This window comes from Lynx rufus, unplaced genomic scaffold (assembly GCF_022079265.1).
Source record: "Lynx rufus isolate CCGP_SWC_20201006 ecotype Redwood Valley unplaced genomic scaffold, mLynRuf1.p SCAF_14, whole genome shotgun sequence".
NCBI lineage: Eukaryota > Metazoa > Chordata > Mammalia > Carnivora > Felidae > Lynx > Lynx rufus.
Genome location: NW_025814828.1, coordinates 7,592,050 through 7,616,927, shown reverse-complemented (window position 1 = coordinate 7,616,927; position 24,878 = coordinate 7,592,050).

Here is a 24,878-nt window from a genome sequence, read left to right as displayed (position 1 = left end):
AAGGCAAATGATACCATCCCGTCCTTTGGTTTTGCCCCTGCCAGTGCCTTCGGACACTATGAGGTCGGTCCCGGGTCCCGATATAAAATACGAGCTGTTGACTCACAGTTCTACCAGAAGGGCCAATTTCACAGACCGCCAGCATAAAGATGATTTTAATTAAATCGCACAAATCCCTTTGTGCTGCAACCAGAGCCCAGGCAGGCTGGCGGACTCTGAGCCGTTCTGGCATGCATAGAGTTAACCAGGTTACCGGGATTCCTAGTTAACTTCTTTCACCAGGAATGCAATTCATGTTTACCTATATAAGGAAACCTGTTAGGCTGACCTGAGTTTGGCAGATTTTTGCGCTGACGGGGAGGCGTGTAAGCACACAGCCTGGAAAGGGGAGTGATTCGGAGCTGGACAGAGCAAGCTTCCTGAACGCCCCGGCCATTCAGCTGTTCCGAGGCAGCCTGCTCGGAGGACCCACAGGTTTGTCTCTCCCAGATCACAGCTGAGGAACAAAAACCCCCGTCCTGGGAAAGATGGGGAAGCCGGTGAGTCTTACCGATCTCTCTCTGCTTGCTTCAGCTAAGTGGCGCGTCTCGATGCTCTCACCCAGGAAGCGAAGGGAGAGGCGTAGCTCAGGGTCCAACCCCACAGCTCCTTCGCGAACAAACACAATGCTCTGCAAATACCTCCACACAACTTTTCCTGCCTGGTTCGTACACCGAGAATTCACGGAGGCAATGACTTTAGCACCTGAGACATTGCAGAGAGTGTTTTTACTAGCCAAGAGTTTGTAGACCGTCGCGATGAGCAAACTTTCTCATCTTTTTTGCACGCTGAAACAGTGGAAATGAGCCTTGGGGTGCTTTGCGAGAAGGCTGAGTCCCCAAGGAAGTAATAGTAAATCTAAGTGGGTTCTTAAAACCACAGGCAGTGTGATATTCTGCAGAAGGGCAATTTGTCACTAAAAAGGCAGTCTGAAGGTATCATTTTTCATTCATGCAGCAGCAAACTCTTTGCGTCCTGCACATTGCAGTAAAGGACACCTTCTGAGACACCGAGGAAAGAAAGAAGCCAGGCTGGGCTCTTTGTTCTAGACAATGTAAAGATCACTCGTGCATTTTGACAAGTAGCGGGTGTCTATTTATATATGAGGCGAGAACGATGAACAAGGGCTTCATGTCAAAGGCATTGCGGTCGATTAAGTTGGAATTTGGCTATACTCTCTACGTATACAAAAGTCTCAATCTGAATGTAATTAAACACGGAAACGTGAAAGTGTTTACCAGACTTCCAGGGGAATTGTATTATACTTGGGAACAGCCAATTGTAAGACACAACTGCGGAAGAAGAAAAAACTATTCCAACTGAGTTCTGGGGCATAGGTAAAACTTTGGAAAAGAAAGTGAATTTCCTTATAGGAGAGCTGTCAAAAGGGATTTGGAATCTGGTACAAAGTTTTATTTTTTTATTTTTTCACGGCAAGGGGGTTTTCCTAATTGAGTGAGCTGTGCCAGTGACCGCGGCGAGTTAAGGACCCGGTTTCTGGGTCGTCCCATTCCGAAACTAACTTCCAGAAAAGTAATCAGTGTGAACAGATAGGAGAGGGTGATCGCTTTTTAAAAAAAAAAAAAAATCGCAAGTGATCACCCATTCTCTAGGAGGCTACTGATTAAATATGGGGACCAGCAGCTACCTGCTCAGAAAAACAAAAGCTATGGCCAGTTTTATGTAGGGTCCTTGACTTGAGAAAGCGTAACTCTCCACGGTAACATAGTTTAAATGAAACCTGCTCACGTCCAGGGGAAGGAAACCTAGAAAAGCTGTATGTGTGGTACAGTAGACGTTTTGGTACATACAATTCTTAATAGCAAAAGCAGCAGAACTTGGAAGACACAGGCAGACGTTTTCGAGCCAGTTTCCCAACGGGAATCAGTAACCCAGGAGACACAAAACACTATTTGAAAATACACGGTTAATAACAGATGTTTATACCGGGTTGTCTCGCCCTGCCGATGCGATGGCCCCAGGCCAAATCAACCAGCACGTCCGCTGTTTTTCCTGCGAGTTCATATGTACACAGTTATTATATACTAATTACATCGACAGCCAGGGGAATATATAACCAGAAAGACAGATAAGTCTCTTGGGGCGCGGAGGGCCTCGGGTAGACGTTGGGGTTTTGAGTCTTGTGACAACGTGACTGCAGACGACTAGGGGTCTTGTCTCCACAACCTACTCATCCTTGGCTGCTCGGCAGCTCGTTTGGGGGCAAGAATGGTGATGAATGTATTTAACTTAACACCTTGGTGTTAATAGAGTTTGAGGAGGATTCCTTCTCGAAGATGCAAGTTATTTCAGGGTCTGAACCGATCCTGCAGTGAAAGGCGCTGGGATGCTGTGTTGTCGCCTTAGCCCCGTTCGAGCCACCGCTAGTGTGTTGTGTGGAGGGCACAGCCATCTGGCAGCCTCTTTAGATCGTGAGATGTTAGGAGGGGTCTTGGTTAAAGGAGATTGAAAACACTTGGGGGGAAACAACCAAAGAGAAGCAGGTCTTCTCAGAGCCTTACCATGCCCGTTCGCTAGTATGTGTTGTGACTCCCTGAGCACGTGTAACGTCAGAAGTGTGGTTTGCTGCAAACTGGACTGATGGCTTGTTTTTTGCCTGATCACCTAATGCATATTCTTTTGGGCAGAGTTTCCCAGTGGCTGGGCCACAGAGCACTGGTAGACAATGAATGGGTCACAGACCTGCCCAGATGTTGGCCTCGTTTGTCATCTGGGCCATCAAGCTGTGCCTGGGCCGGGTGTATCCCCCTGAAATTTATCTCTGGGCCACGCAGCTTCCCCATTTGGCCCCAGGGCAACGTGCAGATAGGATCAATTTCTGTATCCGACATGATGTGTAAACGTTAGGAAACTGTCTGACGGCCCAGGCCCAGAATACAGATCGAGCAAGTCAAAATTCTGCTACGCTGTGTTAACTTGGGCCTTGGGGCTAAATGTGAAGGAAAATACCCTCGCTCTTACCGTTTTTCATGCCGTGGTGGGGATGTCAAGGCCCTCCATAAGTTATCCAGTTTGCCCTCTTTATTCCCTAAAGAATTTAAAGAGGGATGTGTGTGTGCGTGTGTGTGTGTGTGTGTGTGTGTGTGTGTGTGTGTGTGTGCGTGTGTTGTTCTATTCTTAAAGATCTCCTAAAAAAACCTGATGACAAAGCATTTCCCCATGGGATCCTTTCTAATGTTTAGTTATGCTTTACACTTCCCTTCTTCAAACTGCTATCAGGGTTTGTTTGCCCGGGATTCCACTGCTGCCAGTGTGGCCTAGTCCAGAGGCAATGACATAAAAGAACCTGGTTTCAAAAGTGATTTATTAAATGTAAATTCTTTCCTTGGACCCCGTACCAGATTTGTACACAGCATTCCTATCCCTGGTGAACTTTCTCTGGCTTTCTCTGCCTACCATTTGACATCAATTACCTTTTCAAAAACATTTGGCGTTATTAATTCCTGTTACATTCATTCAGCAAATATTTATTGAGTGCCTTTTGAAGTTCTGTGCTAAGTACTCTGGAGGAAAAGCGGGTATATAAGACACAGATGAATTTAAACCAAATCTTCATGAGATGTGAATTGTGACAAACGCACTTGACCGCTTCCTTTTTCGCTGATCATCCCAAGGGACGTTCTTTAAGGCAGAGCTTCCCAACTGGTGGGCATAAAGCAGGTGACACACAGGTCATGATGGTCGTGCTGTCAGTGACCAGATGATTTCCATGTCAGAACACGTCAGGGAGGCGCCAGTGGACGTGGCTGTACTTACAGAAGAGAGGTGCCACCTGGCTCGCTGCGGCGCATCTGTAAGTGACAGAGAGCCAGATGGCACTTCTTTACAGCTTCTTCGTGGAATTTTCCTGACCACGCTTCCTTGGGGGCATTAGGGATTCCCGAGGCACCACGTGAAGAGGAGAGCTCTGACGCTGGTTTTTAACCACCGGAAATGATCAAGGTTCAAGTTCCAGTGACAGTGCTTACGAAGCAGACAAAAACAGCTGCCGTTACTTCTGAGGTTGTGTGTCTCAGGCTTAGAACGAGGGAGCATGAATTAATAACTGGTTTGTGTCAGTAGGATTCTCCAAGTACCTAGGGCATTGGCAAAACCAATTTAAAATATATTTATATTTGAAGAAAGGTTAGCTGGCGAGGTGATAGACGAGACTAGGGTTTCTAGTTAAATGTAAAAGTACATTTCCATATTTTAATTAATTGCTTGCAATCACATAGAAGGGAATCTTCTGCGAGTGAACGTGGCAGAGAAATTAAGTTACGTTCTATATTATTGCCAAGGGTTCGGTTAATTTTATTTTTTATTTAAAAGGAAAATAAAAATGGATGGCAGTGCTTTGCGGAACATAGCATTCTCCAATGGGCATGGTACTTACCAGCTGGCTCTACATAAAGAATGGCTCTAACTGTATGTCCTCATCGGTTCGCTCTCTTGTGAGTTGCCCTTCACTTGTCTGAACTTGAGACAGAGATGAAATTAAGCAGAACCCCCTCAATTTGGCAGTTTGAGTTTTAACACGTGACAGAATTGGAATTTCGGTTGAAGAGCTGGAGCCAGGAAATGCTGCATTATTTATAGGTATCGTTCCGCAACCGAGGCCTTGGTTATTTAAACCAAAATTATTTCCCCCCCTGAGTATCTAATTGTACAGTTATTTAGATCTGTCCTGACGCACTCATCATGTATTGCCTTGGGGAACGAAACAGTATATAAACTATAGAGAACGGATCACAAGTTTACTCGAACTGATATACTTGGCTTAAAGTTAAGAAACAAAGCAGTGGATGGTGGGTTTGGCCAAGTCATCTTAAACTTCTCTGGGATTCGATTTTCCTCATCTATCAATGGAGACACAAATACACAAGTCATTGGGTGGTTATGAATATTGAAAATGGTCATGTCTGTCAAAGCACCTAGTGAGATGCTGGGCATGAGGCCAATCGATAAGTACTAGTTGGAGCTGAAATGGGCGTCTTGAAGTAAACAATTAAGGGCTCGAGGAAGTACACACACACTGGGGGCCTGGGTGCGATTTTGCCCATGCAGTGACTTCCAATCTGCTTTTCAGTGAGGCATGATATACTTTCTGATGTCCTGTTCCAGGTTCTCTTTGCTTATTTGTGTTCACCTGCTTGTCCCCCATAGGTTTTTGTGTGTGAGACGCTTGTTTGAAAGCCTTCTGCCTTCTGGGGCGATCTATGTTATCTCAACCACAGGTTTCCTCCGTTTAAGGTGTTTTCTGAAAAGTAACGCGTTTTATAAACAAAACAAAAATATTCACTTCCGCGCTTACTAATCTGACAGCTTGAAAGCTTTTCCGATGGCAGTGGGGGGAGACTGGGCTAGTAAATCCATTGATAAAAGCCACTTGCTTTATTAACAAGTTAGAACATTTCCCTGGCTTCAATTTATAACAGTTTTCCAGGAGTCTTGGAGATGGACCTCTCGAAAGGTGTCATGCCCCCAAGGTTACCCTCAGACCCCACTCTCTTTCTCCCACCCCCCACCTACTACATCCCTCTGCTTTTTGGTAGAAACCCAAAAACAGTAGAGAAGCTCTTTTAAAAGAATTGTTATATTCTGGCACAAAGCAACTCCAACTGAAAAGTGATTTAGAAAAGTTGGAATCTTACAAAGTTTATCTTGCCTATATTTCCCATTTATGCACATACAGGAGGAACGTATTTTTTTATACAAATTGGTCTAAATCAGCCTAAAAGGACTCTTTCAATAAACACAGCATAAAATATTTAAATGCGAAGAAAACATTGTTTTATGGTCGAATTGGAAGATTTTTTTTTCTTTCTTAGTGTTGTATCTTATCTCAAGTTCAATGAAGTCAGAAATAGGGGATCTACACTTTTCTTATTAATGTTTTTTTAACGTTTATTTATTTTTGAGAGACAGAGGCAGAGCGTGAGCGGGGGAGGGGCAGAGAGAGAGGGAGACACAGAATCCGAAGCAGGCACCAGGCTCCGAGCTGTCAGCACAGAGCCCGACACGGAGCTCGAACTCATGAACCGTGAGATCATGACTGAACCAAAGTCGGACACTTAACCGACTGAGCCACCCAGGCGCCCCGGGACCTACACTTTTTTAATTTTTATTTTAATTCCAGTTAGTTAACATACACTGGTTTATTAGTTTCAGGTGTATAGTATAACACTTCAACACTTCTATACATCACCCAATGCTCATCGTGATAGGCGTCGACATTTTGATGAAGCCACTGCTGTGGACTGGATTGTGCGGCCCTCCCCACTCCCAGAACTATACCAGAACTATATTCCTTCCTCACATGGTCCTACCTGGGAATGGACTTGTCCATTCACACCTCCAGGAACATCCACCAAGTTACTACACTCCTCTGTGAGCTAATTCCTTAACCTTTCTATCACATGTCTACAAATGCATTAAGAACCAGCGTGCTCGGTGGATTCCATAGATCTCCTGGGTATCTGTCCAGACCACTTCCCTCCGGTCCCACCTGAGCCCTGAGAGGATCTTTCTCTGGCCTGGGGGACACCCTTCCTCCTCTCCATTTCTTTGACCGGCTTTGCCAGGCATGTGAGCCATTGGGGTGCAGCTTGTTTCAAATAATGCCTAGAACTCAACAGAACTCAACAGTAGTGAACATAACAGGAACTTCTGTGACCAAGAAAGTCCATGGGCAGGCAATGACAATTATGTCATGACTGCGGCCTAGGCAGCAACACGTGTAAGATACATCCCAATACCAACTATGCTAAATTGGGGAGGATGTCCCCCTGAGAACCCATGAAATGGAGTGAAACTCCCCCATCCCATAGGGATGTCTAAAATCTCGGCCTTAGAGAATGATTTCATTGTCTTTGGCATGGATTTCTTTCCAATTGAAACTAAGTAGGAGAACAAGATCCCATGAAAGTGGGACAAGGGGTGATATAGGGATGAGGATACAGGAATGGAGAGAGGACGGGAAAAGAGAAAAACAAAAAAGAGAAGCTTCCATGGTATTTATCGAATTCCTGCTCCGAACCAGGCATCACCCTACATGCTGAGGCACTCGAGTGGATAACGGTGTGCTGCAGGAGACAAACACTGATGAAATAAATAGCCCACAAACAAGGGGAAAGATGCACCTGGAACAAAAGCTATGAAGCATAGCTATATGCTGCCATGAGATTGTACTGGGGCAGAGGGGCGCTTTAGCTCCCATCAGAGGATGGAAGTCAGAGAAAGTTTCCCCAAGAAAGAGATGCTTATACAGAGAGCTAGTAGGAAAGGATGTGAGTCGGTGGGTTCGGAGGGGTAGGAAGTGGGCAGACTGTGTTAGGGAGTTTTCAACAAGGGATGACATTTGTCTTTTGGAAAGGCCACCTGGGCAGCAACATAGAGAAGAAATCAGAGGGGGCGTCAGAGTGAATGTGGGTGAACCAAACAGGAGCCTAAGAGAGGGGTGCAGGGAAAGGTGATGCCTACTATTTTAAAAAAGTTCTTAATGTTTATTTATTTTTGAGAGAGAGAGAGAGACAGTGGGGGAAGGGCAGAAGAAAGGGAGACACAGAATCCGAAGCTGGCCCCAGGCTCCGAGCCGTCAGCACACAGCCCGATGCGGGCCTCGAACTCACGAACCAGGAGATCATGACCTGAGCTGAAGTCAGACGCTTAACTGACTGAGCCACCCAGGTGCACCAGGTGATGTCTACTTGTGCTAATATCGCGGTGGTAGAGATGAAGAGACGTGGATGGAGTTTAGTTACATTTCAGAGGTGAAATAGACAGGAGTGGGCGATGAATGGGACAGGGGCGATGGCAAGGGGCGAGGACGCGTCAAGGCAGACTCCCAGGAAGTTTGTTCCCCTCACTGGAGGGGTATTGGCATCATTAAAGATTTCGGGAATATTAAAGCTGACCTGTTCTCGGGGTAGGGAGGGGTATCGTTTGCAGCCCGATGGAGTGGAAAGTGCACGAGCTTTAGGGCTGAGAGCATTGCCGTGGATTCAAGTCCCAGCCCACCCATTTACTGGCCGTGTGATGCTCAGTTTCTCTGAGGCTCAGTTCTCGCATCTTGAGAAAAAGGGATAAACGTCTACCTCACGGGGTTGCTGGGACAATCGAAATAGCTTCATAAACGGTCAGAGGTCCTGCGCGCATGAGTTACCGTTCTTACTCCACCCGATTGGCCAGCAGTGAAGCGTCGAGGAGGAAGGACTATTTTCACCACCTTCCTGGGGGCGAGGGAGTCGGGTGGTGTGTCCGAATTTGGACAGCTGAGATCTCAACACTTGGTAAGTTTACCGAAGTGCAGTTTTCTCCTTGTTGATAATGTACAGATTCCTTCTTATTTCATCCCAGCCCCCTCTCCTCCTCGCTTCCTCAGCCTGGATTAAGGGAGCCCCTGTAGGAATCAGCTCCGTTCCTTTTCTCAGCTGAGATCCCTTATCACTTGTAAGAGGACTATAGGATTTAGGAAAATGTAACCCGAGAGTTTGCACTAACAGATGAGCACACTCGATTAACTTCACGCTCCCTGTAGTGTTTGGGTGAAGGTTTTACCATTCTGTTTTTCTAGCATCAATTTAGCGAGAGCATTTTATATGACATGTGTAATTCTACTGCCCTCGAGTGACCTCAGCGAATTCCTTTCCGGCTTCCAAATATGCTCTCATTAAAGGGAACCGTTAGGCAGCGTTAGGAAAACCTTGTAATGGGCAGGTGAAGGGGAGGAGGGGGTTAAGCCCTGTGGAATCCAGGTATTAGCTTCCCTCTCCACAGGTGTTCTGGGAATTGTAGGATCCGAGTCTCTACCAAAATTCGCCTCCAGTTGCCTTGTTCCATTTCTTTCCCTTTGTTCCTGATACACACTATTAAGTCTCGATATTTTAGAGCCACAGTCCTCTCTCAGTAATTATCAGGAAGATTAACTTTCCCACCACGACCGTTCAGTTCTTTGGCCATGCAGGACACACTTATTTGCATCCGGAAAAGCACATGGGAGAGAGTGAGAGGCTTTCTCTTTGGTCATCTCACTTGCGCCGCGTTTGCGTGGAAGATGCTGAAACGCTCGTGTGAACTTTCAGACAACCAGCTTGGTTCTCCATCCGGACACTTGGGATTTTACCATCTCCACCCGGCCTGGGGGTCGGGTGTGTGGGAGGCGCGGGGAGGGAAGCGGAGTGGAAGCTGTTATCTGGAATAGAAGTCGTAGACGCGTTTTTAAGAGCTTCCCCTTTCTTCTACCTTTCCCTGCCTTCACTTTTTTTTTTTTTTTCCTACGCAACCCACTTTGGCACAAATGCATTCCAAGATATAAGGGCAGTTTAAAAAGGCAACTCTAAATCTGAATTGTGTCTCCGGAGGGGCTGCCATTTCACTTCATAAAGACCCACTTGGCTTTAGTTTTGCTGAGCTCAAGGCAGGAGCATTCCACAGAAACTTGCCATTAGCATGTGTGAGTGTGTGAGTCCTCCCTCCACATCTGGATGGGTTACAATTCACAGCACAGTATCAGGGAGCCAGGAGAGAAAGAGTTCACTTTGCCCTATGAATGTGCCAACAAATAATGTGCCGATAGTTCGAAGATCATGAAGGAACCTGGGAGAATGATCCCGAATGAAGGTCGCGGCAAAGAGAAAACACATCACACGTTACAATGCACGAAAAAAAACGGTGAGAACCTCTGTTTTCAAGCCCCCAAATAAAGTTCTTGCAAAGATAAAGCTGTGAGCTTTGCACACCATCAGGCCTTCTGGTGTGTTTATCCTGCTCGGAAAGACTGAAAATGGGGGGAAGGAAGGGCCTCTGCCAACAGATTGTAGGTCATAAATTAGTTAATAAAATCTGTCCTGTGTTATCTCTGAAACAGCCTATTTTATACATACTTGTCCAGTTGATTTGTTTCTCTGCTTACTCCAGGCTGTATTTTGGTAGCGTAAGTCAATATATGAGTTTTAGATTGTACGAAAGTTTATTTATAAATGACCTGCCTTCTGTGGAGAAAATAACAGTGGGGTGTGTGTGTGTGTGTGTGTGTGTGGTATATAATTTATTACCGTTGATCGGGAATTTCAAAGTAAACTGTAGATTTCAGTATATAATACTAGTGATGTATGTTGTTATCTGCCAAAATATATTTATTTTTTCATCAACTTAATTTTTATTGCTGCTTCCAAGAACTTTTCAGGGCTTATCCAGTTCTAGTAAATTATTTCCACTTACAAGTGTTAGTACATCCAGAGTCACTATCAATGATAAAGCAATGATACATATGTATCTGTGTACATTTCTATATACATTATCTATGTGCACATGTATGAGCCCATTTGAAAGTTTCTCTTTATGAAGGAGGGTGAGCTGTCGCCATTGTTTACTGATATTTTTTCAAAGTCACGTGAAAGATAAAAAAAAGAGAGAGAAAATGTCACAAGTTTTTAAGACCACATATAATTATATAGAAGACAAATGGAAGTCCAAAAGGGGTTGGGAGGCAGGGGAGAAGAAAAGGAAAGAAAAGAGAAGCAAGAGATGAGAGAGGAAGGGAGGTCCCAAAGCAACAAAAATCTGCTCTCCCTTCCGCAGCCAAGCGCACTGTCCCTGTATAAACAGAAGCCCAGCAGACAGACTAAGGCATCAAGAAAAGAAGGGGCAAGACACAAATTGCTAGAAAGTGTTGGAGACCAAAAGAGAGAGAGCGAACAAAAGAAAGGGTGAGAACGAAATGGTGGGGGAAATACTTGCACAGTGAAAGCAGATGAGCCAAAAGGAAACACAGAAGAAAGTAGGAAATGAGGAGGTCACAGGAAAAACTCAGGAAGTGTGGAATGAGACAGAGATGGCCACTGTGCTTGAGTTGGTGGATGGCGGTGAAGACATTGTTCTCTGGGCGTCTTGATGAAAGGAGGAGTAGACAGCACAGAAATGAAGGCAAAAAGACGGCAGGAGGAAGGTGAGAATAAGGTGAAGAGGGCAACTTAGCTCAGCCAAGTGCCAGGTCCCGGGGAGTGGCTGCGTAGTAATGCCCTGGGTGGGTTCATCCCGGTGAAACTGCCCCCCGAAGATGGCAGGGCTGGTCTAGTCTTTGTAATTAGTCCTGTGCTGCAACAGTCGTGTGAATGCAATTTACTGTGTCAATGTCCCTACTCGATGAGGCTGGTGTAGCCAGAGTCCCCATCTTCTAGGCCATACGGTGCTCCACAGTGGGTTGCCTATTCCCCCATCTAACCGAGGATTATTCTGGAGCAGTGAGTGATAGCTTGGTGGCCTGAAGAGTTAATCCTCCAAATGCCTTCCATACTCCCAGGAGTCATTTATTGAGCCAGCAGTACCTGGCTTGATATTTATTAAACACTTTGAATTTCAGAAGGGGAGAGGGGGGGAGAGGAGGGAGAGGCTGTTACATCTGAACCCGCTGCCAAGCTTCACCCGAGTGCCCAATGCCTGACTCTGTAACTGCCAGGCTCAGAGCCTGCACGTGAAATTCCCAGTCCAGTCTCTTGTGGGTTTGGGCTTGCTCGTTTATTTTTACTGTGATTTCGCTCGTAATAACTTATGTTTGCAATTCAGCAACCCGAGGAATTGTTTTTATGGCAAATTCGGATCTTGCAGTCAATCACACGTTTCAAGGCCCAGTTCAGGAAACGAGTTTGACGCGGCATGTTAATGGTGAATTATTAATTCTTACCTGCAGCGGGCAATGATACTCAGGGTAATTGGGGAAAGCTTACCGGTTGTTGACTCAAAGCTACGCAGCTGCATTTAAAACTCCAGTGGGCAATTCGGAAGATGGCAAACTTCACTTTGATACGATGCCATTGCACCTCCATTAGTGCCCTGGTTAGAATGCAAACATCTGCTTGCTTTTATTGCCCATGTGTTACTTAAGATGGTCTGTTTCTTGATGACGTAAATCACTGGAATCAACTATTTTTAAAGTCTCTTTTAGTGTTTCCCTGAAACAATCACTCCTTTCAATTGTTTAATAGATAATTGGCCCTTTAGGTACACAGAAATTATCGAGATCACATTTTCTACTTTCCTGAGCCTTTTCAAGGATGACATTATGACTAAAGTGCCCTGGACTGCTGTGGAATTTGTTGTCTTTGGGGAGCTGTGCGAATCGTAGGTCCATGTTAGCGCGTTAGGTCAAAAGAAACCTCACACTTCCGTTTCCTGAGTATGGGACAGTCGACCTGACGACTTTTTGCTCGCTAACCATAGCTCTGAGGATCTGCCTACTTCAGTTTGCCCTGCAAGTCTTTGCTGTTTCCTTCCCTGCGTATTTCTCCTCCACTGGCAACTGCTGGGCAGTCTGTTTGCCCTACAGGCTGTGTGCACGTCCATACAGAAAAGCTTCAGGGCACCAAGGACCGTCACTTTAGTTCCAACAACTGGCTGTATTCCAGGGCCTCTTGTTGGGAATTTTATCTTACTTTTATGGTAAGTAAGGGTTTGAAGCCAATGGGACTGCTCAAGAAAACAAGAGCCATGAAACAAAGGCTCTACCTATGGGAAAAACCAACCCCATCGATTGTGATTCCAGATTTCAGAAAAGATTGGCATAAGGTCTAATGGATAATAAAATGGCTCTCCTTCACCCGCTGATTAGAAAAGCTTGGGAAGGCATATCTGTACACGCTGGGTCCTATAACTTGTAGAATGTGACAACAGAGCGCATCTGGAAGAGTACTGTCATGGGATTCTATAAAATAGGGCCCTTACTCAGATCCTAGGATTGCACTGAGGGAGGAGGCTTCCGTGAAATTCCCCAGGGAGGAATATTGGAAGATGCTAATTGGAGGATTGTAAGAGCTCCTGAAGCGGGCCAAAGAATTAAGATAAGGACTAATTAGGAACTCTGAGAAACCAGACAGAGCGAATGTGGAAATGTTGGGTTGTAATGATTTCTCTCCACTTAACATCTGTATATTTCTTGCTCTCCCTGGGTTCCAAATGCTGAATTTATGAAAATGGAAGGGAGGAATACCCACTGCCTCATGAGTGGGCAGAGAAGAAGAAAAGGATGAGGGGATGGGGAAAATTTGAGGTCATTGCATAGAGTAAATGTAACCGCTACAATGTGGCATTTAAGACTTACTCTATAGGTCACAAGTAGGGGGTGTGAGTAAGGGAGATGAACTTCAGTCCAAACTAATTTTGTGTAATTCGTTGAAAAGACTAGATGAGTGGTCTTCAAACTTTTCCAGTACTTCTAAATACTCCCCCTCCCCCTTCTCACACAGCTCGCTTACACGTGCACACACACACACACACACACACACACGCAATGCAGATTATCCCTCCATAAATTAACCAAAATAAAATTAATATGTATGTGTTGCTTCCCACTGTAGCTGAGGAAAGATGTGAAAAAGAACTCACTTTGTTTTCCCAACCCTCGGTTTTCCACGGCCACCATCACCAGCTGTTCGATGCCCTGTAAAGGCGTGCAGAGTGGCATAGAAGTTAGGAGAGCAGACCCTCGAGCCATGAAAACCTGGATTAGAATCTCTGCCATGCCACTTGCTAGCTAGGCTTTCCCTTCTTAACATTTAGCTCCCTGGCCTTGGTTTCTCTTATCGCCTGCCTCCCCAGGGTCATTTGCTAAGAGTAAATCAAAAGATAGAAATGCGGTATTCTGCACAGACTAAGTGCTCAGTACATGCTGGCTAGTATCCCTGCTAAGTTCCTTGAGAGTGATGGCCCAATATTTGATAAGTATGTGAGCTATGGAGCTGTCACTCTCAAGGACAAGTCATACAAAACACATTGCCGCTGGGTGAGAGGGTTCCCACTAAAAAGTTTTTGTATTTGTTGGTTAATGCTGCTTTTACTCCAAATCACTCAGGATTGTTTAGACTTCCTTCAGAGGTCTGCGGACTTAAGCGGGACTTAGGATCTTTTTGTTAATACAGTTAATGCCAAGGATTGATAGCATGTCGAGACAGTGACTTGCCACAGTTGGAAGGTAGACATTCATTTTTTTTTTATCACCCTCTCCATTCAGTTCACAATGCACAGCTTTATACCTTTAAAGGATCTTTCTGAGACTGATCAGCCTGAAGTTTTGCATATAAAACATTGTTCAAATAAATTTGGACTAATGTTACTAAAATATTCAAGTGATTGCAGGCAACCATCGTAACATATGTTGGCTCAAAACGAGCTTTTAAGAATTTTGCCTGGAGACAAATTCTCTGTGAAATGCTTGAACAAATTAAATACAAAGCTAAAATTTGTTTGGAAGATGATGTTTTACCCAGACTGGTTTTGTATTCCCTCTTGGATCAGAAACATGTTAGGTCCTTTCAGAAATACGCATGTCTTGGGGCACCTTCGTGGCTCAGTCGGTTGAGCGTCCGACTTTGGCTCGCGGTCCGTGAGATCAAGCCCCCTGTCGGGCTCTGTGCTGCCAGCTCAGAGCCTGGAGCCTGCTTCCGATTCTGTGTCTCCCTCTCTCTCTGCCCCTCCCCCGCTCATCCCTTTGTCTCTCTCTCTCTCTCTCTCTCACTCACTCAAAAGTAAATAAACGTTTAAAAAATTTTTAAAAAGAACTATGCATGCCCTGTAGACACATTTCAAGAGGACGAAAACCCTAATCAACAACAAAATCCTAGTTCTATAAACATGCCAAAATGGCAGCAATATTGAATGAAAGAAGTTAATATCTGTAGTCATTTCCTCTTCCTGTCACTCTCAAGGAAACATTCTTTTGAAACCCACGTTGAAGATTTCCTAAGATTATTAATAACTGTAGAAGTTTTCCAAAGTACTTCATTGCTAAATTCTACTTATCATAAACACTTAATTTTACTTTTTCCTCCTCTTTGATTCCGAGGCACAGATGGATGATTTATTTGCTTGTTTTACTGCAAGGTAGATTATGAAACTTGTACCCCTCTGTAGTGTTTTGTAACACACTGAGGAAAACACTTAGAAGTTCCTGTCCTTCACATGAGCCGTATGAAAATTCAAGAGGACAGTTGTCTTACCTCAGGCCCTTGCTGAGTTAACTTAGATCCCTGAGCAGAGATGTTGTGTTTTTTGCCGTCACGCATGTCCGATCCTTCAAGAGTGCTTATTTGTCGTAATACCTTTCCATGGAATTGTCGGTTACTCTCAGTCTTTTAGAATAACCAACAAGGCAGGCAAACCTAAAAGATCAACTTCGAAGGGCTTGAGGCATCCCTACCTTAATGCCAGAACTTGGATCATCTGGTGAAACTGTGTCATTTGCGTTCTTAACTAGAAACTCAGTGGTCGAAGCAGAAGAAGCTGGGGATTTGCCTGCTCATCTGGCTGGCTCTCCATTGCCTCCTTTCTCCTTTATTGTTCCATGAGGGACCCTCCTGAAGGAAGGTGCTTCTGTCACAGATACCTCTGCTTCCCCACGAGCCTCCCCAAACATGCTCTCAAGTTCCATTTGTAGGTAATGATATTTGTTAAACCGTATTCAAAATGGCACGTATGAAATCCCCTTTTCCCATGTGCTGTGGAAATAATGGAAATAATGTTGATAGTAAAATTATTTGGAGTCTATGGAGTAGCACCAAAGATATAATTTAGTTGGTGGCTGTTGTCCATTCAACAATTTTGGTGAACCTGTTGTGTTCTGGGAAGTCTGATGGATACTTAGGGATAGCCAGAATATTTTCAATAATCCAGCATCTTCTACAACCTTAAAGTGCACTGTTTGGTGGAGGACGAAGCAACTATAATATAAAACACAAGCCATTCATTTGTTCAACAACCATTTATTAGGCACCTAGTTATTAGGCTATGGAGACACACATTTCCTGCCCTCAAGGAAATTACAGTTTGATAAAGAATTTTAAATAGGTGCTAAGTAGAAGCACAAACTTAACATTTTCATTAGAAACATAACTTAAATACAGCATGTGTGAAGAAAGCTATGATCTGTCGCATGTCAGAAATAACTACTCTGGCTTATACATATATCAATGTTGACCTCATAAAGACTGTGTAATTGACAGAAAAGGACTGGAGCTGTTTTGTTGGCTCGTTTTTCTTTTAACTCATTTGCAAGCCAGTACTTACACTTCCATTGTCTACCGGAAATAGCTCTGAAAGGGTTGAAGACAGTGCTCCAGCTTTAATGAGCTCCGGAATCTCCAGGCCAGAGCTAGGAAAGACTGCAGACATTCTGAGTCTACTGGTCTTGGGGTGGGACCTGAGAGTCTGCATTTCTATTGAGTTTGCCAGTGCTGCTGCTGCTGCTGGTCCAAAGACCCTATTTTGAGTAGAACCGGTTTAAGATCGAGACGCACGTTGCAGTGCCTTGTAGATTCTGAGACAGTGAAAGATGGTGGGAAATCTGCACTTCTGGTCATGGCCAGTGGAATGAAAAAACCAATTGCTTACTCTAATGTAGTAAGGAAATCAATTCTTCCTTGGATCATTCAGGACCTCAGAACTTGTCTGGTAGGACTTTAGATTTGAGGAACTGTAATTCTCAAAACGAGTTCAGCCCTCTCTAGTCAATACAGTCCACTTGTTAACCAGGCAGCTGTATAACCCCCGGGGGCCTGATGAAAAAGGATTTGTTTGATGTGGTCACAGAGCTTTAGACTTTCCAGTTCACATACACACTCAGGAGCATGATTAAATGTTGTTTGCATGTTTGCGCTTTGCCGTCCCTGATCGCTTGCCCATGCCGTGAGGCAGTGGCAAGGACAGATGGTTGGATGTGAGCTCACGGCGTCCCTGAGAGCCAAGTAAGTCATGTCTCTTCTTCCATGAGGGGGAACACCCTGTCTTTGGTTGTTTCCATCTGTAATTTTACTGGTGCAGCATGTTAGCGTGAGAGCAATTTATGGTGAGATGGAAGAAGTGATTCGATTCCTTGTCCTCACTCAACCCACACTGCCCGTTCTGTGACTTGAGGCCCTTTGGGGTCAGTTAAGTTCTCTAGTCTGGAGTTCCTGGGTCTCTCCAATGACAATGTAAGATGGCAGGGATTTTTTTTTCTGATTTCCAAAGCATATCATTTCCTATTTTTATTTGTTTATTTTTATTTTATTTTTTTGGTTTAAATCCAAGTTAGTTAACGTATAGTGTAATAATGATTTCAGGAATAGAATTTAGTGATTCATCACTTACATACAACATCCAGTGCTCATCCCAACAAGTGTCCTCCTTAATGCCCTTCGCCCATTCAGCCCATCCCCCCACCCAACACCCAGCCAGCACCCCTCAGTTTGTTCTCTGTATTTCAGAGTGTCTTATGGTTGGTCTCCCTCTCTGTTTTTATCTTGTTTTTGCTTCTCTTCCCCTCTGTTCATCTGTTTTGTTTCTTAAATTCCACATATTAGTGAAATCATATATTTGTCTTTCTCTGACTGTTTTGCTTAGCATCATACACTCTAGTTCCATCCACGTTGTTGCAAATGGCAAGATTTCATCCTTTTTGATCGCTGAGTAGTATTCCATTGTATAGGTACCACATCTTCTTTATCCATTCATCAGTCAATGGACATTTGGACTCTTTCCATACTTTGGCTATTGTCGATAGTGCTGCTATAAACATTCGGGTGCATGTGCCCCTTCGAATCAGCACTCCTGTATCTCTGGATAAATACCCAGTAGGATGGCAGGGAATTTTTAAAAGGCCTTTTCTATGGCATTGTTTGTTATCAAGTGTTTCTGTGATAAGGTTAATGGGCTTATTTTGAAATAGGTGTAATGGGAATTTTTTGTAAGTGGTAAGTATGAACTTGCCACATAGCCCAGAAATTGCACTCCTGGCCATTTATCCTAGAGAAGTGAAATGTTCACATAAAAACCTGTACCTGAGCATCCCTAGAAGCTTTATTTGTGTTAGCCTGAACCTGGAAAGAACCCAAATTTCCGTCAACAAGTAGAAGGTTAAAGAAGCTACGGTACATCTACACCATGGAATACCACACGGCAATAAAAGGAATGAATTGTTGATACATGCAACAACCTGAAGGAATCTGTGAGGAATTCTGAGTCAAAAAAGCCAATCTACTATATGATTTTATTTCTATAACATTCTTGAAATAACAAAATTTTATAAATGAAGAACGGGTTAGTGGCTGCCAGGGGTTAGGACTGGGGGAAAGGGAGGGAGGTGAATATAGTTATAAAAGGATAACACAAGGAATCCACGTGGTGATGAAATTATTTTTGTATCTTGATCCTGGTGGTAGATAGACAAATCTGTATGTGTGAAAAGATCCTGTAGAACTAAATACACACACAGGTACACACACCAGTACATGCAAAACTGGGGAAATCTGAATAAGATCAGTAGGTTGTATCAACGTCAGTATTCTGGTTGTGATATTACACTATAGTTTTAAAGATTGTTATTGTGGGAGGATATTAGGCAAAGTGTGCGAGGGATTTCTTTGTGCTATGTCTTACAACTGCCTGTGATCTACAATGATCACAAGAGAAATTCCAATTTAGAAAGGTTTTTTAAAAAGTAATACAGAATTGTTTTGTGTGGGTCACCCCATAGTAAGCAAAACTTGGTGTTTTTATTATTTAAAATGTCAAGTTATGGGGTGCCTGGGTGGCTCAGTCAGTTAAGCATCTGACTCTTGGTTTTGGCTCAGGTCATGATCTCAGAGTTCATGAGTTTGAGCCCCAGGTCGGGCTCTGTGCAGACAGTGCAGAGCCTGCTTGGGATTCTCTGTCTCCCTCTCTCTGTGCCCCTCCCCCACTTGCTTTCGATCTGTCTCTCTCAAAATAAAGAGACATTTAAAAAATACATACATACATACACACGTAAAATGTCAAGTTATGCTCAGTAGCTTTTACTAATTATTCATCAATGGATTTTCTCTTCTACTTTTATAAACTTTGTGAAAGTAAACCACACATGAAAAAATAAAACAAAGAATGATCCTCTACAGCAAGGATGGGCAAACTGTGGCCCACAGGCCAGACCCATGTTGCCACCTGCTTTTGTACAGCCCATGAGCTGAGGATGGATTTTACATTTCTTAATTCAAAAAATATTCAAAAGAAAAATAATATACTGTGACAAGTGAAAACTACATGAAATTCAAAATTGTCTCCATAAATAGTTTTATTGGCACACAGCCACCCTCATTCATTTATGTACTGTCCCTGGCAGCTTTGGGGCTACAACAGCACAGTTGAGTAGTTGCGACAGAGAGTGTCTGACTCATGCAGCCTAAAACACTGACTAGCCGACCCTTTACGGAAAAAGTTTGTTCACCTCTGCACTAGAGAGACAATTGCCCAGGATTTGCTGGTCTGTGCTGGCTTCCCTTTGTCGCTTAAGTTTCCTAAGGTAGTCCTGACAAGAGACATGTGTTTTCCAGGCATTCCCTGAGAAAAATGAGGAAAATAATGCTAACAGTTCACAACATCAGCTCCATAGGAAAATGTCCCAAGTGTCATTGCCTGAGTCAATAGCACGTAATCTTGGGTTATATCGCGTGCTTACTCTACCCCTCTGGCAGAAACATTACACTTTCCAAACCCAGCCCGTAGGACAACAGGCATCTGTTTAGAAAGAGCAGGGTTTCTTGTGGTGCACAGGAAAGAATGTGGCTTCAGAGCGAGACAGACTTGGGTTCAAGTTCAAGTCAGCATTCAGTCATTTGCCAGCTACATGACCCATCTTTCTGGGCTTTCTTCACTCTTCTTTAAAAGAAAGCTAATGAGGGGTGCCCGTGTGGCTCAGTTGGTTGAGTGTCCGACTCTTGATTTGGGCTGAGGTCAAGATCTCACAGTTCGTGGGTTCGATCCCTGAGTCAGGTTCTGTGCTGACAAGCCTGGAGCCTGCTTGGGATTCTCTCTCTCTCTCTACCCCTCCCTCTCCCTCCCTCTCTCTCTCAGAAAAGATAATCATTTAAAAAAAAAAAAAAGAAGGCTAATGATACCCAGTCTCTGGGATGTTGAGAGGATTCAGTGAACCCATATGTCAGCGTCTGGCATGTAGTGAGACTCAACAAATGCTAGTTCCGGTACAGAAGGCCACTAGTCTGGGTTCCCCATGCCTGACATCCCTCAGTCTGACCCCAGAATCTACAAAGAGGCATCGGAATGCTTTGTCAAACATCACTCCGATTCCTTTTTTGCAGCGTTCTACACCACTGTCTGTGGAGTATCTTTTTTCAAAACTAGATCATCTCCCTGTTGCCCAGACCTCTCCACTGAGAAAGCCAAGTATAGGCTCCGACACAATGGAATATAAATCAAATCTAGTTTTCAATTATAGGATGAAATATGTCTTCTGTGCTGGGGGAAACCTGCAGATTGATGTTATCCCAGTAGGCTCACACTAGTCTCCAGGAATAGGCCAATTCAGGGTTGAAAATGTTTCCAAGCCTTCAGGCTGTAAAGACAACCTTCTCAGTGAAATCGTACAGTCTGCAGGGAAGCGTGCAGGAGACCAGCTTCGCAGCTCATCACAGGCAAATGTTCAATCCAAAGTGCCCTGGCTTGTGATTAACTCTCTGCGTTGGTTCAGCAGGGACTCGGGTGTGCGTCCCACACACCTTCTCCCAGGGCAAAACAGCCTGGTGGCTGAGAGGCCTGCGTTGCGTGCCTTACATGCACTGGGAAGGACACAAACCCCAGTCTCAGCTGCCCTCCCCACTCTGGGCCAGGCAGAGCAGGACGACAGTGACTCAAATGCTGCCGGGCACGTGTGTCCCCGATCATCACTTTGACCTGTCGTAGATGCTCACAGAGGAGGTTTTTAGGGTGCTGGTATTTACCTGGCTTCCGGTCTCAGAGGCTATTGGCATGGCAGGTGGCCCTGCTTGCTCTCATCTGTGTCTGGACTTTCTCTCTCTGGAGCGATGGGGGCAAAAAGCTGATGAAGGGTTGGGTTTTCTTATTGAGTCAAATGGGTATTTTGGAGTTTGTCAATCTTTTTGCTTAGAGCTATAGCTTGAATTACTTAGTCTCTTTGTATCCCCCGGCAGAATGCAACTACATGTATGAAATGAGCCAATATAGTTTTTTTTTTTCTGTGTGGCCACTCAAGTTTTGCTGCCTAGAGATAAATGAGAATTCTCTATCTGCACAGCAGCCTGCCTCTCACCCCCATCAGTCTGTCAAAACTGCCCCCAAATAATGTCACTGATCATCTCCTCTTGGCCTAATCCATTTAGTGCTTTTGCCCTTACTGTATTTGACCTCTGTGACACTTTATATTGTTTGTTCTGACATTGCTAATGCACTGCTTCCCAGATGTTCAAATTTCAGGGACCAATATTTTTTTAATTTAATTAATTTATTTATTTTTAAATTTACGTCCAAGTTAGCGTATAGTACAACAATGATTTCGGGAGTAGATTCCTTAATGCCCCTTATCTATTTACCCATTTAGCCCATCCCCCCTCCCACAACCCCTCCAGCAACCCTCAGTTTGTTCTCCATATTTATGTTTTGTCCCCCTCCCTGTTTTTATATTATTTTTGCTTCCCTTCCCTGATGTTCATCTGTTCTGTGTCTTAAAGTCCTCATATGAGTGAAGTCACATGATATTTGTCTTTCTCTGACTGGCTAATTTTGCTTAGCATAATACCCTCTAGTTCCATCCACGTAGCTGCAAATGGCAAGATTTCATTCTTTTTGATTGCTGAGTAAAACTCCATTGTATATATATATACCACATCTTCTTTATCCAGTCATCTGTCACTGGACATTTGGGCTCTTTCCATATTTTGGCTGTTGTCAATAGCGCTGCTATAACATTAGGGTGCATGTGCCCCTTCAAAACAGCACACCTATATCCCGTGGATAAATGCCTAGTAGTGCAATTGCTGGGTCGCAGGGTAGTTCTATTTTTAATTTTTTGAGGAACCTCCATACCGTTTTCCAGAGAGTAGCTGCACCACTTTGCATTCCCACCAACTGTCCAAAAGAGATCCTCTTTCTCCGCATCCTTGCCAACATCTGTTGTTGCCTGAGTTGTTAATGTTAGCCATTCTTACAAGTATGAGGTGGTATCTCATTGTGGTTTTGATTTGTATTTCCCTGATGATGAGTGATGTTGAGCATTTTTTCATGTGTCGATTGGCCATCTGAATGTCTTCTTTGGAGAAGTGTCTATTCATGTCTGTTGCCCATTTCTTCACTGGATTATTTATTTTTTGGGTGTTGAGTTTGGTAAGTTCTTCATAGATTTTAGATGCTAACCCTTTATGTGATATGTCATTTGCAATTATCTTCTCCCATTCCGTCGCTTGCCTTTTAGTTTTGCTGATGGTTTTCTTCTCTGTGCAGAAGCTTTTTATTTTGATGAGGTCCCAATAGTTCATTTTTGCTTTGTTTCCCTTGCCTCTGGAGACATGTTGAGTAAGAAATTGCTGCAGCCGAGGTTAAAGAGGTTTTTGCCTTCTTTCTCCTCGAGGATTTTGATGGCTTCCTGTCTTACATTTAGGTCTTTCATCCATTTTGAGTTTATTTTTATGTATGGTGTAAGAAAGTGGTCCAGGTTCATTTTTCTGCATGTTGCTGTCCAGTTTTAACAGCACCGTTTGCTGAAGAAACTGTCTTTATTCCACTGGATATTCTTTACTGCTTTGTCAAAGATGAGTTGGCCATACGTTTGTGGGTCCATTTCTGGGTTCTCTATTCTGTTCCATTGATCTGAGTGTCTGTTTTTGTGCCAGTACCATACTGTCTTGATGATTACAGCTTTGTAATACAGCTTCAAGTCCGGGATTGTGATGCCTCCTGCTTTGGTTTTCTTTTTCAAGATTACTTTGGCTATTCAGGGTCTTTTCTGCTTCCATACAAATTTTAGGATTGTTTGTTCTATCTCTGTGAAGAATGCTGGTGTTATTTTGATAGGGATTGCACTGAACATGTAGATTGCTTTGGGTAGTATTGACATTTTAACTATTTATTCTTCCTATCCAGGAGCATGGAATATTTTTGCATTTTTTTGTATCTTCTTCAATTTCTTTCATAAGCTGTCTATAGTTTTAAGTGTATAGATTTTTCACCTCTTTGGTTAGATTTATTCCTAGGTATTTTATGTTTTTTGGTGCAATTGTAAATGGGATCGATTCCTTAATTTCTCTTTCTGTTGCTTCATTGTTGGTGTATAGGAATGCAACCAATTTCTGTGCATTGATTTCATATCCTGTGACTTTGCTGAATTCATGGATCAGTTCTAGCAGTTTGTTGGTGGAATCTTTTGGGTTTTCCATATAGAGTATCATGTCATCCGCAAAGAGTGAAAGTTTGACTTCCTCCTGGTCGATTTCGATGCCTTTTATTCCTTTGTGTTGTCTGATTGCTGAGGCTGAGACTTCCAATACTATGTTGAATAACAGTGGTGAGAGTGGACATCCCTGTCGTGTTCCTGACCTTAGGGGGAAAGCTCTTGTTTTTTTCCCTATTGAGGATGATATTAGCAGTGGGTCTTTCATATTTGGCTTTTATGATCTTGAGTTATGATCTTTTTATCCGTACTTTCTTGAGGGCTTTTTTTTTATCAAGAAAGGATGCTGTGTTTTGCCAAATGCTTTCTCTGCATCTGTTGAAAGGATCATGTGGTGCTTGTCCTTTTTTTTTTTATCGATGTGATGTATCACACTGATTGCTTTGCAGACATTGAACCAGCCCTGCATCCCAGGTATAAATCCCACTTGGTTGTGGTGAATAATTCTTTTCATGCATTGTTGGATACCATTGGCTAGTACCTTGTTGAGGATTTTTGCGTCCGTGTTCATCAGGGAAATGGTCTACAGTTCTCCTTTTTAGTGGGGCCTTTGTCTGGTTTTGGAATCAAGGTAATGCTGGCTTCATAGAAAGAGTTTAGAAGTTCCCCTTCTATTTCTATTTTGTGGGAACAGCTTCAAGAGAATAGGTGTTAACTCTTCCTTAAATGTTTGGTAGAATTCCCCTGGAAAGCCATCTGGCCCTGGACTCTTGGTTTTTGGGAGATTTTTGATTACTAATTATATTTCTTTACTGGTTATGGGTCTGTTCAAATTTTCTATTTCTTCCCATTTCAGTTTTGGTAGTTTATATGTTTCTAGGAATTTGTCCATTTCTTCCAAATTGCCCATTTTATTGGTGTATAATTGCTCATAATATTCTCTTATTATTGTTTGTGTTTCTGCTGTGTTGATTGTGATCTGTCCTCTTTCACTCTTGATTTTATTTATTTGGTTCATTTCCTTTTTCTTTTTCATCAAACTGGCTAGGGGTTTACCAATTTTGTTAATTCTTTCAAAGAACCAGCTTCTGGTTTCATTGATGTGTTCTGGGGTTTTTTTGTTTTGTTTTGTTTTACTTTTTGTTTTTGTTTGTTTTTGTTTTTGTTTTGTTTTGATAGCATTGATTTCTGCTCTAATCTTTATTATTTCCTGTCTTCTGCTGGTTTGGGGTTGTATTTGCTGTTCTTTTTACAGCTTTTTAAGGTATAAGGTTAGGTTGTGTATCTGAGATCTTTCTTCCTTCTTTAGAAAGGCCTGGTTTGCTATATGCTTCCCTCTTATGACTGCTTTTGCTGTGTCCCAGAGGTTTTGGGCTGTGGTGTTATCATTTTCATTGGCTTCCATGTACCTTTTAATTTCCTCTTTAACTTCTTGGTTAGCCTATTCATTCTTTACTAGGATGTTCTTTAGTCCCCAAGTATTTGTTATCTTTCCACATTTTTTCTTGTGGTTGATTTCGAGTTTCATGGCATTGTGATCTGAAAATATGTACAGTATGATCTCAATCTTTCTGTACTTGTGGAGGGCTGATTTTTGTCCCAGTATGTGTTCTTTTCTGGAGAATGTTCCATGTGCTCTGGAGAAGAATGTGCATTCCTTTGCTTTAGGATGAAATGTTCTGAATATATCTGTTAAGTC